Raw genomic sequence first — 18645 nt, 5'->3', positions numbered from 1 at the left:
ATATATATATATATATATATATATATATATATATATATATATATATATATATATATATATATATATATATATATATATATATATATATATATATATATATATATATATATATATATATATATATATATATATATATATGTAGACCTGGCCATATGTATTAGGCACCCCTTACAGAATTGGTATATGTCATCATTAAATACTACAATTCTTGGGATTCTTGCAATCTTTTCGGATTGTATCTTGTTTTGATGGATTTTACCTACTACTTAATACCTGCTATCCCGACCTATGATGTTGAGATGTTAAAAAATAATGTAATATTATAATAAAACACTCTGCTTAGACAATCACAATAGTGATTTATTTCTCTTCTTTGTCTCTTTAAAAAAAATTGTTCTTATACTTATGTCAAATCGTAATAATTATAAGGTAATTCATTTTATTTTAATGACCTGTTGATGGAGTGATTTTCAAGTCAAGTGCAAGTCACGAATAAGTGTTTATAAAAGTTGTATTGTAGAAGTAGTTGTACACTAAGTGAATAATAGATTATAAGGAGAGTGTTTTATTACCATACCACAAAGTTATCAATGCTTTTAATATACAAAATATATTTAAAAAATTCATACATATTACAAACATAAGTCATATACATAATATTCCCGATGATTAAAGTCTATTTCTCATTTTAAGACATGGGATTAAGGTTAACAAGACTGAAACACAAATAATAAAGTTACAAAGCAGATTTTTTTTAAATAACCAAAACTAATACATGGCAAAATATAAAAACAATAAACAGGTATAACAAATAGGCATAAGAAGCATATTTTAAATAAATAAATGAGATAAACATAAGGTAAGAAGCATATTTAAAATAAACGAATGAACAAATATAAAAAATAAGGAAATATAACAAATGAGAAAATATGAAATATATAAGGTAAAAACAAAATAAGAATATATGACTAAACACTAGATATATATAGATTTATATTATCCACTGACACTTCGTGATGGAATTGCATTTTTAATTTATTATTAGATTAAAACCAATATTTTTAGCTTTTCCACTTTTTTATTTGACCAGCGACCGGGTTTCGTCGTTACCGACACCAGTCTGATGATGTCGGTAACGACGAAACCCGGTCGCTGGTCAAATAAAAAAGTGGAAAAGCTAAAAATATTGGTTTTAATCTAATAATAAATTACTAGATATATATCTTTCCATAAAAAATTTCAGATCATTTATTTTGGATCCCCAAATGGGTTCTTTTATACAATATATATATGTCAGGCAGCTGGTTAATTTGGGTATAGGCAATATATTTTAAGGAGCTTACTCCAAATTTCTTCTAACTCTTATCCACACCCAATGGTGCATAGGGCTCTGCATCATATAGAAGCAGTGTTATATTGATCGTTAAATACACGAAGGAAAGGTGATCAGCCTTCCGCTTCAGGTACCAGTCCAGGGTCATATTAAATAAATATTAGACTGAAAAATCACTAACATTTATTTTGACCCTCTTGGGAATCGAACCCGGGACCTCCAGCATGGTAGCCTAGCTTGCTGACCATTACACTACGGAGGCGGATAATTTTAAACAAAACGTTTATTGGCTCCACATGTATTTTGTTATGTCCTCGTATATTATGATTATGATTTTTTTTTGTTAAAAATCGGTATGGTATTGCTGCGAGCCTATAAGCTGTATTATTATAATTCATACTAATAAGAAATAAAAGAATAATATTTCTCATTTAATGATATTACCAGTGGATCACATGTTTATTGGCATTGTTCCCCCGAGGCGGCCGTCCGGACCACCCCAGGTGAGTTAGAATAAGGTTTTTCTTCCCCAGCCAATTATTTCTAGTCCTATTATTTTTTATCGCGTGCAAGAGATCCACCCGTCACCTAATTCTGGAGTTGTAACATATTTGGGGTCTGGGAATACCCCGAGGTATTATAGAATGAGGGAGACCACGTGTGGCTCGGGGGGGGGGGGGGATAAAAAGGAGAACCTTCGACTAAATTGGATTCCTCTAGGAAGATAATCATATTATTCTTGTGATTATTAATGTGCGCTAAATTTAATTGTTTCATTCATCGATTCGGCAGTCACTTTGTGGTAATATCTATTCATTTGTAATTTAAGTTTTACTTGGTTAATTCAACATTTTTTTTTAAATCTAGCATTCCGCATTATTTTCCGTGAATGTTCCGCATCACATACGGTGTTTGAAAATGATGCGGCATGCATTAAAATACGTGTCATAATAGATTTTCAGGAATAGTGGCGTTTACCAAGTAAAACTTAAATTTAAATAAAATTTATGTATTGATATTTCAACATCCGAGTAGATGAAGATCACTTCTGGGGACTTCTACAGGGACCAGTTTATGGTAAATTTAAATTAAATATTAGAGTGTAAAATCAGTAATATTTATTTAAACCCCCCTGGGAATCGAAACAGAACCTCCAGCATGGTAGCTAAATACGCTGACCATAATACTTCGGAGGCACACAAAAAGGTAGTCAGGATAGGGAAGGTAAATGTGAAAAATACATCATAACCATCCAGACCAATTGAAAATAAAAATTTATTTTGAACTCGGCGGGAATCGAACCCGCGACGCCAGTTACGCAGTCGAGCGTCTCCCTTACGACGCCACGGCGCCTATCAAATTGTTGAGCCTGTCAGGCTTACGCCAAGTATTGCTCAATGTATGCGTGTACTTTACGGGCTTGTCTCAAGTTAGCCGTTACACCAGGCTTACCCCGGTATTGTGTACGAAGAGCTAACTGTACATCACCTCTAGGGATTCGGTAAGTGGAGTACTCTGTACCTATTCCCCGCAGAGTTACGTGTTCCGCTACCCGAGAAAGTTATGCTGCCCTGATGGCATCTTTGAGTTACATTTCTTAAACTCTGTAACATCGTTATGATCTCTTGCTCATTATCCTCGTTTCATATAGCGAAACTAGCAGACAAACAGAAAAATTAATATGGATAACAATGCACAACAATATCACCGTTTGAAAAAAGGGGTTATACGAGTATTTTAAAAATGAAATCTTAATCAAGAAGAGAAGAAAAACCAATCTAATTTAGTTATATTAATTGATTTGGCAGTCACTTGTGTTTTACCACTTGGTCTTTACTTAAGTGGTAAAAAACAAGAATTTTTCATTTAAAATTTCATCACGTCTTTCCACAAAGTAAATGCCGAAACAATAAATAAAAATTTACTCAGTAAATACCACTATTTCTTAAAATCTATTGTGACACGTGTTTCGATTCCGCATTCCTCATACTGTGTTGTAAATGAAAATGATACGGAATGTATCAAAACACGTGTCACAATAGATTTTAAGAAAAATATCAATAATAAAAACTTAGTAGTCCTCACAGTCCTTTTTAAAACATATATAGTTGATTATGTAAAAAAAAAATAACTTATTTACTAACTAACCATCACGCCGCTTCCCTCCACAAGGGTAGGCAGAGAGATCTTCACCTGTTCCACATTCATGCATCTCTTTATACATACCCTCCGATTATTCAAACTCCTGACCTGAGCACTTTCAAGTGTTTGAAATACTAGATTATGCCAAGTTTTCCTCGGTCTTCTTCTGCTTCATACAAGTAAATAAAGTTTTCAGAAATCGCTCACTCCTTTCAACAACGTCATATATCAAAAAAACTTGATTTTTCAAGAGACCGTTATTAAAGTTTAAAAATATAATAAAATGGATTAAAAATTAATATTAGTTTACTTATTGAACTTTTTTCAGTACTACAGATCTTTTTAGGTAAAACCTGAATGATTTTTCTCCATTTGAAAAATATTCAGTTCATTTAAAAAAATAATTAAACAATATATTTTCCTCAAAATACAGAAACAACGCTTTCTGCCCTGTAGCGGGTAAATATTAAGTTAAAAATATGCCGCGTTTGCTGGGATATAGTACATTTTCTAGGCATTCCGAAAATATGCACAACTGAAAAATAACGATTTTTGATATATGACGTTGTTGAAAGGAGTGAGCGAAATGTCCATTAGTGATTTTGTTTCAATTTAATTTTTTATAACCCTTGATTTCTAACCTTTAATTCATTTTGTCGCAGAATTTTCTACACAAAGACGCCATTTTTAGTCACATCTTCGTTCTGAATTCTTTCCCGCACTGTGCGCAAACTCTCCAGTCTATTTTTATACAAAGCGATAACATTTTCAAAGCCTGAATCGCTCAACTAAGTGCTAAAGCGGTTATATTTAGTTTGTAAAAATAAAATGGATGAAAAGTTGGGATTTTCTTAAGAACGTTTTATTATAAAATCATGGTAAATAAATTATAATACATTTAAATATCTCAACAAAAATAAGGAAGAATATGGAAGTCACAGTTTTTACAGGGCTCACGACCCGTCGAAGCCGCACTTTATACACGCGTAGCATTCATCATTCTACTCATGGTTGACACCCACACTATTAAATTTTTTGAAACTGAAAGTGGACTGAGAAATGCGATCTTTTATATAAATGTGTGGCAAACCGACGTATTGTAGATATTCAAATTATTTTATAAGAAAATAATGCAAGTCTGAAATAAGCATTATCGATAAAATTAAGAAAGGTGTGTTGAGATGGTTTGGGTATGTGAATCGAATGAGTGAAGAAAAAATGTTATGAAAAAAATATTAGGTGAACGGGGTTGGTAATAGAAGCAGAGGAAGAAAAACTTTGCAAAAAGTATTTCAAAGCGCAGATTATTGACCACTGTTTTATCTAACGCCCTTATCGCCTGTTTTCTTTTGTCCAGACTAACAACGCATATGATTCGTATTTTATGTAAGTTTTAGTGTGTTAATAGTCCTTTCCTTGTGTGATAGTATAGTTTACATGTTGGTGTCATGATTGTCCTGACGAATACTAATTAATAAGAGCATCATCTTCTTTTCTTTAAATCTTTAATGATTTAAAATATTGAAATTAGTATAAAGATTTCTTTTCCTTAAGAAGTAAAAATAATATGGGCGAGGAAGTGTATTTTTATTTAGTATAAAATAAGGACTAAAATTAATCATAAATTTGGTTTTAAAATCTACTATTTTCTGTCTGAGAGCATTATTTTCTTGAATTTCTCTTTCGCGGGATATTTCAAGAGCTGTGTAAATTATTTTTTATATTCCGGAAGAGTGTTGATAATTCCCGTTTCCGCTGAAATTCAGCATTTTCAGGCGGTTTCGGGCAATTTTCCTGTGAATTTAAGAGCGATTTTTCACTCGGTGAAATATGAAGGCGGTGTACATCGTTGGCTGAAATTATAAGAAAAAAAGCTCCTTTATCTTGCGTCATTCAGGAGTGTCGAGATAAGAAGGAACATGCGTCGGGGTTTATCATTAATTTCCTTCCAAGCAGCGCCGTCTGCGACTTTGGATTATCATACGAGAAGACATTTTGCTGCTTTTATTAAAAACGTTTTCGGTATCAGATATTTAATTTTTCGAAACGAACATACAGCTTTTGTTATGTAAAAAATAAGGGAGATTGACGTTGTTTTAATTTACATACGCCGTGGTATTTTATATGTATTGCTAACCTGAATGAAATGAAAATCGGTAGATGGGAACAAATATTTCGATATATTTAAATTACATTTTAATTTAAGTTTCACTTAGTAAATACCACTATTTATTTATGAGTATGTATGAGGAGATGCATGAACGTGGAAGAGGCGAGGAATGTTTGCAAGGACAGAGTGGTGTGGCGTTCTTTTCTCTCTTCCTACCCCTATTGGGAAGCGGCGTGATAGTTAGTTAGTTGATCAGTTAGTTTACTATTATTATTTATTATTTAGAACACCTGATACAGTTCGATCTTTACCAATGTATAAATTGTATAAAAAATAACATTTTTACTATTTTTCATGATATATTTATTCTAAATTTATAGTATTATTCTTGAACCTTTTAATATGTGATATTTTAAATGAAATTTGAAATTTTGTATGTGCCTCACGTAGCAGCGTTCGATTATATTATAATATTTTTATATCATTATGCTAATCTGTATGGAGTTCAGAACTTTGGAATCATTGATATGAAATGAATATAAATTTATGAAATCATACAGAATTGATCCCATGAGCTAGTTCAACCATACACACATATTTTGATATTCATAATACGCTTCGCGATAATTTGAATTCACAGATCCGGATTAGATCAAATTATTTCCAATTTTTAAATAAACATGATTATAAGATAAGTCTTGTTTGATAAATATTTTTAATTGCGTGCAGCATCGTACACGTGATAAAAATCTCAATACAGATGAAGAAGAATTTGGAATTCTGGGCATTTGCAAGGCTTACGACCGTCAAAGGCTCGTTTAAATGACCACTTTACACACGTGTAACATTCACCAATTCTACCCATGATTGACAACAACACTATTCAAATTCACGTAACTTCTAGACATATTGATCATACTTGATACACAGTTCTTGAGTTATCTCGATATATAGTTCTTGAACTCGATAGACTTCACGAGAGACATCTATGGTGGGACGAGGCAAGCTAAGCAGAAACTATTTCATTTGTATGTGAGATCTGATCACTTAAACTAATCTATGATGGTCGTAAGCCCTGTTTCCATATTCTTCTTCAATTATGCTGAGATGTCAAAAAAATAACGTTAGAAAAAACTCCTAATTGGAGATAATCCACATTTGTAAACAAGTATTTGGATAGATTCAAAGTGTTTATAAATAATTTTCATTTTATTTAATTTTTAGTGGCAAAATTTTCTGATCCGTACACGTTATTTTTCCCGAAGCTCTCGTTCAATTACTCCCTCCATATAATATCCTGCGAAGCGTTTGAGCGAAAAGAAACATACACCTTTGTTATGCAAAGTGGTAAGAAATGTATGCAACTCGATATACTGCATACTGCACACTCGTGTGTGCTGCACTTCTCACTCGCCTGTGTCGACGAGAGCATACGAGTAGATAAACTGCATTAGCGTACTATTCACTCGACTAATATGGGAATTTATTTTAAAGAAAAAGTTTCCAAGACATGCAACAGGAATTTATAGGAGTTGTTTATATATAAATAAATGTCTCAATATAAGAAATATTGTAAAAAAATATTAAACAAAAAACTTTATAAAATAAAACAAATTTGTTTTAACCACTTTTTATTGGTGCACTTTATCCAAACGGTTTCGACAAGAAACTTCTCATCATCGGGGTTTATGTACCAAATTCTAAAACATTAAAATACTTGTAGTTAATTACCCTTCCCTTGCCAAAAACTTCCACGCACTCCGTACACCATATGAAAATATGATTTAAAAATTCCTAAATGATGTTTTTATTAATTAACTTTGAGTATTTCAATGTTTTAGAATTTAGTACAAAAACCCTGATGATGACAAGGTTCTTGTCGAAACCGGTTGGATAAAATGTACCAATAAAAAGTGGTTAAAACAAAGTTGTTTTATTTTATAAAGTTTATAAAATGTGCCACAAAGTATCTGCGAAAATATTTAAGAAATTAAACAATGAATTTTGGCAATTAAGAAGTTCTCTCAAAAGCAAATAGTGTTGCGATTATTACCCAGATTATTTTATTTTAAACATAAAAAAAAATACAGAATCCCGTTACAAACTTTATGTTTGCGACGCCATAGAATATGTTTGTAGTATTACTACTTGCTAAGAGAAAAATTGTCAAGTTGCATTGTAAAAAATAAAGTTTTCAGCACTTTGTGAGTTGGCGTGTTTTTGCATTAACGATACGTGGAGAGAAAAATGCGGCTAAAACTGCAAATATATGCAAAGAATGTCTTTATCTCGGGATTTGAAGAAAACTTTGTTTTACAGAATTATTGTTGCTTATTATTTTTCAACGTGGAAAGTTTCAGTTTGTATTATAATTTTAAGCTGTTTCGGTCATTATATCTTTGTGTTTGTGGGGGCAAAGAAACATTGTACTTTTGGTTCCATGAAGACAGTTAATTTCAAATTTGAAATCGCAGAGTCTACACTATTTGAGTACACAAAAAGTATACAGGAAGGGAAAGGGTTAAATTACAGCCGATTTAAGGATAATATATTAAACATTTTATCAGCATTTAACTCAATTGAAATACGTAAAACGGCAGCAAACATTTTATTGGAATCTGAATTCGAAAAAGGAGTTTCTCGACTAGTGACTTACGTTCATTGTGACCAAACTTTCCGCTGAATTCGTGCGCGATATACTTTCGCCTTGTTTTATCTTTATTCTTTATTTCGAACGTCCGAATGCCACTTGTGCGCTCTTTTGAGCGTGTTCTCCGTGAAATATGTCTGCGAAATGTGCGCTGTACTGCGTCGCGGATATGTCTCATTTACATTCTCGAATAGCATCGGTACACACGAGAAACGCCGGACGGAAATATGGCTGCTTTGGTCGTGTCAGAAATATTTAAAATTATGTTCGCTAGAAGAAAATACATTCTTAGAGCTTTTAACGCGCTTTTCGTGTTTGCTTTTGGCGTTGCAAAGTCTTCATGTACGAGTAACAATAAATATCAAAATGAATGATTTATACAGTTCCATTTTTAAAGCACATAAACTAACATCGCTTTATGCAGTCTTTATGTAGATTTACATAAATATTTAGTAAGATAATTTTCAACATTCTCTAAATAATACAAAAAAATATTGTAAATAAAAATGCAGACGTTCGTTTGTTCAAGTCGTAAATCTACTGATTGCTATGAAATTTTAATACAACATTGCATTCAAACACTTCTTCGACCGCAATTTCTCTTTGACCGTATTTCCTCAGCATTTTATCTTTTTCCTCTGCGAACCTTTGATTTTGAGCCTTTTCTTCCTTGCTCCATCCCAACTTATCGTCTTTGTAGACTGTTAGAGTCATTTCTCTACATCATCAGGTCCTTCTATCATATACAACGTTACCTAGGTCATGCCTTCGAAACATGTTATCTTTCTACAGCATCCATGATTTTTTCTTCCTCTAGACGTCTTTTGAGGAAGATTCTGAAGTTCACCTCACTTGCGTATTCACGTCTGCATATATATCCTGAATAGCAAGGACATATTTTTCTGGTACATTTTGAAGTACTGCCTTTATCAGACTTCTAGGAACCATGTCGAATGCCTTTTCTTGATCAATGAATACCATATGAAGGTATTTTTTGGCATCGCAGTATTTTTCGGCATGACAACAGTTTGGATAGCGATTATCTGATTTTGAAATCATATAATCTCAAATCACGTATGAATACTTTTATGCTCACTTCCGTTTGTGCATTATTTTCTTTTGAGCTTTAAAAAAATTTGTGAACACCATTCTGTTTTTGAATTCGTTATTCCCTCAGCATTTTCTATTCATTTTCTTCCCTGCAAACTTCTGATTTTGAGCGAATTCTGCTAAAAATTTGCGCCCCCAAATCAAGTAAGTACACTCTTAAAATTTTAAAATACGAGTATCAGGAATAATCAGTTCTACTTTTATGCGTTTTCATTTAATTTTCATTTGAACTTTAAAAAACACTTAATAATATTTTTTTTCGGTATTTCCTCAGCGTTTTCTCCTTTCTTTCTTTATCCTTTGATTTTGAGCGAAATCCATAAGAATTTGGCACCCTCAAGAACACTCATAAAATTTTAAAATACGAAAATCGATAATGCTCACTTCTTGTCTAATACGTTTGCGTATTAAATTTCTTTAGAACTTTGAAAAAGTCGTGAATATTTTTCTGTTTTTGGATTCAGAATTTCCTCGGTGCTTTTCTTCTCTTTTTCCGCATTCACAGTTGCTGCTGCGACATGTTTTCTAATTTGACGTGTGACGAGTCCCCCGCCTTGACGCCTCATTCCGCTGCGCATCTCGCTGTGTTAACCAGCCGGGACTATTAACCCCATCCGAATGTCCTAAATATTACTCAAATATTAAAGCAAACACCGAGAGTCTGTCAGACCCCGCCTCGTCCTATTATTTTTTAACCGATCGTAATGGAATAAGAGACAAACACATTTGCAATGATAAATTATTTCTACCACTTAAGTAGGCGCTTTTATTTACCGAAGCATTAGACCCAAACAGCCCCAATTTTATAAACCGAATAAGGGATGTTTATATAAAAAGGAAACGATTATGTTAATTCCGTATTTATTTAAATATATATACATGCTGCGGATCAACTGTTTACCTAGCATTTTGATAGAAAAATTTACCTAAACAAAATACCGGATTAATAAGTACATGGATTAATATTTTAATGTACTGAAGTGGCGAACATGCGCACGTGTTTAATCCTGTAACTTTTTTGTCGTAAATGGGATTGATTTCAAACTTTCAACATTTTGATGCAAAATTAAACAATATTTTTTTTTAAATAATAAAATAATTATTATTAGATATTTCAACTTTAAGTTCAAAATGTAAGAAAAAAAATTTTTTTTTCAACTTTGAAGCTAAATAACTTCAGTTTAGTATGGCGTTGATCAACAAATGATATACCAAAATTAAGGTACCTCTAATAATTACCCATCGAATTCAGTTTAATTTAAGTTTTTAAAAAGAACAGTTTTTCAGATAAAATTACATTTCTAATAGTGTTAAAAAAAAATAATAAAACTCAAACACCCTGTAACTCTTTAACGGTGCATTTTAGATCCCCCCTGTTGAACGATTTTTTGCGTTTCTCGGCATCCCTAACCACCCCCTTGAAGCTTTGCTCATTAATTAATAATTAATAATAATAAATAATATTATTCGCCTCTCCCACATTCTTGCATCTCTTCATATATGTATATACCCGCCGATAGTTCCGACGGACCTGACCACCTTCAAGTATTTAAAGTATTTCATCATGCTTTCTTTCTGGGTCTTCCTTTGCTCCTGTTTCATTCGCCTTATTAATTTGTTAAACTGGTCTTTTTTCACTCATTCATTCCACGTTTCCAAAGTTGTGGTCCCGTGGTTAGTGTCGCGGACTCTTAAGTCAGAGCTACTCTGTTTGAACCCACTCTACCACAATTTGATTGCAATTTCTAATAATGAGCCACTTAGACTCACCGAAATAATATGAAGTTCAAATATTTATAGAAATAATAAAAACACAAATATTACGCTTTTAAAAAATTAAATAAAAAAACCATCTCAACACACTTTTATTAATGTTATCAACAATGCTTATTTCAGCCTTGCAGTCTTTCCTTATTTAACCATTCCAACATCTATCACACATCGTTTTACCACAGATTTGTCTGAGAGATCGCATTCAGTCTACTTTCCTTCTTCTTTACCGAGTGGTGTGGTGCTCTTCTCTCTTTGTCTACTGCCTATCTGGAACTGTGATGTACCCATCACTTAGTTAGTCATCTTATTTCCACTAGATTTTCCCTCCTGTTCCCAACACAGGTTCAAATTAAAACATATTCAATTAGCTAGAAGAAACAAAAATCCACTAAATGATCTATAAACCTTGTACATAATAAGCGAGGTAAATAATTAATAAATTCCTATCTTAAAAAAGTTATCTTATTTCACAATTCGTACATCTATCAAATATCGTTTTACGACTAATTCGTCCAAGAGATCGCATTCAGTCGACTCTCCTTCTTCTTTTGGCGAATGGTGTGGCGTTCTATTTTTTATGATACGCATCTTAGCTATTTTAAAAAGTAAATCCACTAGACTCACATGACCCTCATAGACTCTCGCGATCCCACATAGGGCTAGAACGATATACTAGTATTATCTTAACAATCACAAGTTTAAGATTTAGCATACGAGGAGATACATGACGTGGTATAATGATATTCCCGTTATTATGTTACCCCATGGGTCGGCAACTTTTTCTTGTAAAAGGGCCGAATAAATTTTACTTGGGGATTTTTGCGGACCGCACTTAGACCGCATGTTATTACAGGATACCTTCAGTATTTGTGTACAATATTTTAGTTTAAAAAAATGTTTATTGTAATTTTTTTACGACATTTATTGTAATGTATGGAATCAATGAGATTTTCGCAGTTGCATTTGACTCGCAAGTATTTTTCTGTGCCTCTCCGAAAAAGAGACTGAGCTCTTGTGCTTGGAGAGAGACTTACACTCAAGGATTATTATTAATGTACTAATTAATATAATTCAAATATAAATTTGTTTAAAATAACTTTCTAAATTTTATTATCATAAATTATAATGTCTACCGGTTAGCTTCGAAACCGGTAGACATTATAATTACGTAATAATAACATATTTATAGTGATTTAAAACAAAGTTACACTTTAATTATAAAATTGAGAATCACAAAATTAGTGTTTCAAATATAAATGATGTACTAATTAATATTAAATTAATACTAACCTTACATAGTTATTAATTTTTATTAAATGATTCGGCAGTCACTTTGTCTATCCATTTTTAATTAAAGTTTTACTTGGTAAATACCACTATTTCTTAAAATCTACTGTGACACGTGTTTCGATGCATTTGTTTAACTTATGACTTTCTAATCAAACTTTTTTAACTCCTTATAGTTTTGAGAAGGCAATATCCCATAGAAATCCACCAAAATAGTTTTTTCTTGCGGCCCGTGGACCACTGGTTGCCGGTCCATGTGTTACGCGGTAAGAGTATATTGTGATACGTTGGAACAGACATTTCCTGCAGCTATTGTTGAAGACACAAGATAAAACACGTAAATCAAATTAAATTACGTATCAACGGAAATCCTTTCATATGATATTTCTCTCGCATGAGCCTGTCTTTAACCTCAATAATTCCGCTCCGTCTCAAAGGAATACTTCAAACGGGATTACGAGTTCTGAGAAAGGATTCAAGCATTACATTTAACAAAACGCTTCGGTTTAAAAAGACTTTCTGGAATGAATAATACGATTAGATGATCTGTCAAACGTAAAAACAAAGTCAGGTGTATCCTTTTATAAAAAAAACTCCTTTGTTATCCTGCAAACATATACATACTTCATAAAAGCTAATCTGTTTAAATAAAGCCGCTTTAAAACTTGCGTAATCTCTTTTTTTATAAAAATGTTTAAGATATGGCAATGAAGGAATTTAATTCAATTCAGTTTTTTTGTATCTCAACAAAGATATGAATATGGAAATCTGGCTATTTACAGAGCTTTTGAACTGTCACAGGCTGGCTAAGTGATCACTTCACCCATGATTATCAACCACACTGTTTGAATTTTTGGAACATATATGATCAATCTTATAACAAAGTGCATATGCGTTCACAACAGCCATCAATTTTGTATTAAGAAAGCTTTAATTTAGCTGAGACCTTTATGTTTTTAGCAGAGCTTAACCAGCCTATAACAGGTCATAAGCACTTTAAACATGCATACTTCATATTATTGTTTATCTTTGTTTAAACGTCAAAAAATATAAAAATAACTCTGAGAAAACACAGATTTGTGAATAGTATTTGAACACACTCAAAATGTTGTGAAATTAGGCTTTTTAAAAATTAAAACATTAAAACACTTATAAACACCACTTTTCTGAGTTTACTGATGTAAACACCACTTATTTTGAGAACTACAGATGTTCTCATTAACATGTGAACATAAAAATTCGGTTTGGGTTTTCAAGTGGTTTTATACAATTTTATTTTTATATTTAAATCATACAAACTAAATTCTAAACCAACGATTTTGAACCATTAAAAAATGTTAAAAAAATAAACTTATAATTTTAAATTTATAAAATAATAAACTCACAACACCGCATGAATTTTCTTGCGGCGTTGAAATATGGAACGTGTAAAATAGATTTTAAGAAATAGTGGTATTTACTAAATGATACTTGAAAAAAAAAAAATCCTTGACAAAAATCAGGTCATATTTTATTCATAAATATGTTTTTACTTGTTAATTAGTTTGTAATATTTGGTTTCAATTAGTATCATTGCTCATTTACGATTCTCGGTAGCAATTTGTGAAAAGAAAGGTTTCGTTCTCCACTTGCGTCCCTAATAAGATTACAACACACCCCTTGATCTGTACACACCCTTAGTCTGTACTGGCGAGTGATGGGTCCTCATTATCCGAGACAGTAAGTTAGACGTAAATAGATCCTTATTTTATTTTTTATACATTCGCGTATCCCGAAAACGTAGAAACAGCAAAGAGAGTGCTTGATATTTATTTTGATTAAAAAGCGAAAAAATCCGGTCGATAATAAAGTGACACAGGCTTGGAATATTTATATATCTTCTTCTTAGTATGATTTATACATATATATATATATATATATATATATATATATATATATATATATATATATATATATATATATATAAATATATACATATATATAATTATATATATATATATATATAAACATATTATATATATATATATATATATATATATATATATATATATATATATATATATATATATATATATATATATATATATATATATATATATATATATATACATATATATATATATATATATATATATATATATATATATATATATATATATATATATATATATATATATATATATATATATATATATATATTTATATTTATATATATATATATATATATATATATATATATATATATATATATATATATATATATATATATATATATATATATATGTGTATATATAGATATTGATTTATTCAAATTAAGGTATTGAGTACAAAATGTAACGTCTGATTAAAATATTAACTGTTTTTTTCATTTGTACCTTTTTTTTAACATTTAATAATAAATCAATCGCATTTACCTCCAAAACTAAAAGCCGCCAGACCGCACGCCGATTTCATGAATATCACTCAATCACTGCATTCGTTTAGTATTAATTTCTATTTGGAATATTAATTGTATATTAATGAGTTCTGCATTTCCCGCGGTTTACGGCTTCCCTCAGTTTGCGTGCTTTTGGCACGACTCACGGCAATTTGGTTTCGCTGCAGGAATGGGATATTGTGGCTGGTTCACCCTCCCCCCCCCCTTCCCCCCGCCCATCAACCTACCACTCCGCGCCATCCCTTGCGGTTCCCGGTGCATATTTCCCAAAATTAAAATGGAAAGTTGCAAGCGTCCCTGTTCAATTAACTATAATGTATAATGATATCCTGTAAGTGCGAGGATCCGCCTCCGTGGTGTAATGGTAAGCGTGTTTGGCTACTGTGCAGGAGGTCCCGAGTTAAATTCCCAGGGGGGGTGAAAATAAATATTAGTGTTTTTACACTCTAAACTAACTAACTAACTAACTATTACGCCACTTCCCCGCAGGGGTAGGCAGAGAGAATAGAACGCCACACCACTCTGTCCTTGAAAACATTCTTCGCCTCTTCCACGTTCATGCATCTCCTCACACATACCCTCCGATTGTTTCGACTCCTAACCTGACCGCATTCAAGTATTTGGCATACCTGATCGTGCCAAGTTTTCTCGGTCTTCTTCTGCTCCCTTTCCCAATTACATTCGCCTCACAAATTTGTTTTACCGTTCTTTCCTAACTCATTCGTTCTACATGTCCAAACCATCTCAACACATCTTTCTTAATACTTATTAAATATTACCCGGTCTCTGAAGCGCAGGAGTGATTACCTTGCCTTTGTGTAAGCAACAATTAAGATAACACTACGTCAATGCGATGAGTGCCATGTGCACCATTGGGTAAGAATAACGGTTAGAAGAAGTGTGAGAAAGTCCTAAAAGCATTGAACGAAAAACGTATCATCGATGTTGAGATGTCAAAATGTAAAAATAACTCCTAATTGGAGAAACCTAGATTTGTGACCAAAGATTTGTACACACCCAAAATGCTGTGAACAACGAACCTTATTTGAATTAATATGTGAATGTAAAAAAAATGAACTTACCTGTAGCACAATACAAAAAACCCTTTCATATTATTTTTGATGAAAGTAGACTGAATGCAGTCGAAATTCGATCTCTCAGAAGAATGTGCGAAAAAAGGATGTATTATAGATGTTCGAATATTGAAATAAGGAAGGAATGCAAAGCTGAGATAAGCATTATCGATAATATTAAGAAATGTGTGTCGAGATGGTTTGGACATGTGGAACGAATGAGTGAGGAAAGAACGGTAAAACGGATTTATAGGGCGAATGTTAGTGGGAAAAGAAGCAGAGGAAGACCGAGAAAAACATGGCACGATCAGGTATGCCAAGTACTTGAAAGTGGTCAGGTTAGGAGTCGTAACAATCGGCGGGTATGTATGAGGAGATGCATGAACGTGGAAGAGGCGAAAAATGTTTGCAAGGACAGAGTGGTGTGGCGCTCTATTCTCTCTGCCTACCCCTGCGGGGAAGCGGCGTGATGGTTAGTTAGTTAGTTAGTTAATATTATTTTTTGACATCTCATCAAAGATGAAGAAGAATATGGGATTCTTCTTCATCTCTTATGAGATGTCAAAAAATAAAATGAAAAATACTCCTGTAACTGGAGATAATCCAGATTTGTGAACAAGTATTTGAACACACTCAAAATGTTGTAAAAAAACCCTTTAAATGTTATTTTAACCTTTATCGCACCCATTGGTGCATACGGCACTGTATCGTATTGTAAGGGTGTTACCTTAATTGTTAAATCTGTGTAAAATTATGAAAAAATTCTATTTTACCGTGATTTCTTTTACTCCATAATTAAACCGGATTTCAATTCTAGTTACAGAAGTTTTATAATTTAGAACTGTTGTTATGATTCACGTGCAAGTTTTTAAGTTATAACAATTAAAGAAATAAATCAAATTTTATGTTTTTGACACAAATAATCGTATTTAGAAATGAGTTTTATAACGGCTATTAATTATGTATCACTGTTATAATTGACAAATGGCACAAGTATTTATATTTGTAATTATGTCATAAGTTCCCGTCAAAGTTTCAATTAGTTGAATACCTATTTAACAAATAAATAGCTACCGTAGACGTTCCGCTACTTGTAAACTACAATACTAAACTCGATAACGTCTGACGTTATCAATTTGTATTCCGGTTATGTACGATTCAATAAATTTACCAAACAATCACTTCCGCTTACCAAACTGGTACTACTGTTTTGATTCAAGACAAATCTCATCTCACCTGATGAAGAACTTAATACTAGCCATTGTTCAAATTTGTCTTGTGACTACCCTAGAGCTGTGACTAATGAATAACTGTTACTGTCTCGGCTACCCGATTGGGATAATATTCTTTATTTTTCTCGGTTAATATTTCTAATTAGCTTATTAGCTTACTAGTCCGGTCTGATGATGTCGGTTATGATGAAATCCGGTCGCTGGTAAAATAGAATCTACTTTGTCCAAAAATGCAAAAAAAAACGTACTTCAAAAAAATGTCCCTTACTGTGTTTTAAGTTTAGACAGCCGATATGTATATGAACATTTGAAAAACGTTTAATTATATTGATATGCTGAGGACGCAATTTTATTTTTCTTGGAAAAAGGTTCGAAAAGTTATATTCGTTAAAAAAATAACCGTAAATCGAACATTCGTAAATCGAACATTCGTAAATCGAAAACTGCGTTATTTCCTCTTTATTACAGCTACGCTGCTTCATATTGACAAAAACAAAGTCCTGGAATAACTTGAGTTCATTGCATAAAGTGCATTCGCGTGGTTATGGCGCTCGCCTGAAAACAACAGGAAGGGTTCATATTATTGTAAATTTATGCTAAAGTGTAAGTATTACAAAGAAGAAAATTCATACCTGCTTCTCCTGCGGGAGACTTTGGAAGGCTTCCAGTTTCTGAAAAGAACAAAAAAGCTTATGAAAATTCCTGAAAACTCTTGAAAGCTTTAGTACAGAGACAACAACAGTCCTTTCAGTAAAATGTAAACAAGGCATTTCAGATTAAACTTTTTAGATTTTCATGGCCGTTCAGAAGTTAAGCATATTGTTGGCTTTTTATTTAAAATTTACTTGGTAAATGCAAATGTATTTTAAAATCTTTTGTGACACGTGTTTCGATGTATTCTTCATCATTATCAATCACTGTTTAATAATATTTGATAAATCGAAATAATATTTAATAAATAGCGGTTTTTACAAAGTTTTTTTTAATGAATAGAGATTACAATAAAGTGACTACCGAATTATTTAATAAAAATATTTTTAGTCATGATTAACAATCATGCATGTTTAACCTCGGCTCGTAACGCATGTTTGTGCATATAACGCACCTTTAGTGCATGTTAGTCTTCGGGTCGGCCAAAAATCGCATGTGTTAAACATTTTGTGTAGTTTTAAGTGAGTAAATGGTGCCATGGTGGTGAAGGGTGGTATTATTTGCATGCTGTGGTAGTGATTGTCCTGACGAAGAGATGGGTACGTCTCGAAACCGGTAGACTTAAACAATCTCGGTTAGTGGTTATATACTAATATTATTTACATATTTGTAAAAATAAAAATAAAAATATTTACAAACTATGTTTATGTAACCACAGTTTTGTCATTTTCAATTGAGTTATTCTTTCTCTTAAGTATGAATAAACATTTTCATGCACTTATAAATTTTATTTGAAAGTACAGTATAACGAAAATCCCATGTTTTATCATTTCACAGGCTTATCTTA

General features: G+C 32.1%; 1 protein-coding gene across 1 annotated transcript in view; it reads right to left on the bottom strand.

The window, feature by feature from the left end:
• The window catches only part of LOC148310939 (uncharacterized), a 98810-nt gene that overhangs the window by 32137 nt on the left and 48028 nt on the right, over nucleotides 1-18645 (bottom strand). Inside the window, exon 2 of the mRNA XM_088257549.1 lies at nucleotides 17780-17818. The gene's annotated coding sequence lies outside the window, so the exon portion shown is untranslated. The remainder of the gene's footprint in view (nucleotides 1-17779; nucleotides 17819-18645) is intronic.

This window comes from Brachycentrus maculatus, unplaced genomic scaffold (assembly GCF_059751285.1).
Source record: "Brachycentrus maculatus isolate JH-2025_06_01 unplaced genomic scaffold, ASM5975128v1 h1tg000082l, whole genome shotgun sequence".
In the NCBI taxonomy this organism is placed as follows: Eukaryota; Metazoa; Arthropoda; class Insecta; order Trichoptera; family Brachycentridae; genus Brachycentrus; species Brachycentrus maculatus.
Note: the sequence above shows the minus strand (reverse complement) of the source record. Positions and strands in the feature narration are given on the sequence as shown.